A 1133-nucleotide genomic window follows, 5' to 3' on the forward strand; every position below is an offset into this window, starting at 1 on the left:
GACCTCACTAGAGACCGTGGAGGAGATATATCTCATCCTCTCAACTATCGGTCGTTTTCTCTCCCCAATTTGGGTAGAATTAACCCTTTACGTACTCGTCCCTTCACTCGAACACCTACAACGGTTTCTTTTCGTGAGCCGGGGGGAAATTCAGGTTCTGGTAAGGTCTTTTCGAACAGGAATACTGATTATCGTGGAGGCTCGAGGCAAACCCGATATTTATTTCGAACAAATACAACCCGACCCATGGAAACTCCACGTAATCAAAATTACACACCAGCACCTCCACAGCTCAAGACCACAATCAAACTCATGTACGACCTCATTCGTGCGGTACACCACCTCGACAAAGTAACCACAAAGAAAGGGGATAACCAACCCATAACGTTTCAGAAACTCACAGATCTTTTGATGACTACAATTAAACCGGCCTTCCCGAACCCCAGAGTAACAACACTGTTGGATGGGAACGCCAAGAATTGGTGTTTCACTGCACAGCTCATACTTGAACAACATTATGAAGAGCTCATTGAGAACACCATTCAGAGTCTCAAAGATCAAACGTCTCAATCTGATTGGCCGCACGCATTTGAGGTGGCTACTAATTGGGCTGACAGAAACTTTGGCCAGAGAATGACAATGGAGACGATTGAACAAGCGAAAGCTCTATTCACTGCTGAACTTTCTGAACAACAGCACAGTGAAGCACCTGTGGTGGATGGGACACAACACGACATTGCGTCACCACAACACGACATTACGCCACCACCACAGCGAACGTACGCACAGGTTGTGGCTTCTCCACCGAGACGGGGGATACCACCTCCGTCTTCTACCTTGCCTCAAGCTTCTGTCAGTATCCAATTAAGAACCATAGATGCTCAAATTCAAACTTCACCGAGTTTACGGGGCGACACATTTACGGCACATCCCCCTCCGGGAGGGGATTGGCCTGTGGTTGTAGATGATGAGAATCCTCCTCTCATCACTTTTGCACCTGTCCGGCCCACACAGGCGGGACAACCACAACAGGAGGCAAAAACTGAGGGGCCCACACAGACCCCCCAAACTTCTCCACTTGAACAGAGAATCCCCCGTTGTTCCACTCGTCCTCCCTTGGCCCCCGGCGGGGT

The sequence above is a fragment of the Myxocyprinus asiaticus genome, unplaced genomic scaffold (genome assembly GCF_019703515.2).
Source record: "Myxocyprinus asiaticus isolate MX2 ecotype Aquarium Trade unplaced genomic scaffold, UBuf_Myxa_2 HiC_scaffold_100, whole genome shotgun sequence".
Lineage (NCBI taxonomy): Eukaryota > Metazoa > Chordata > Actinopteri > Cypriniformes > Catostomidae > Myxocyprinus > Myxocyprinus asiaticus.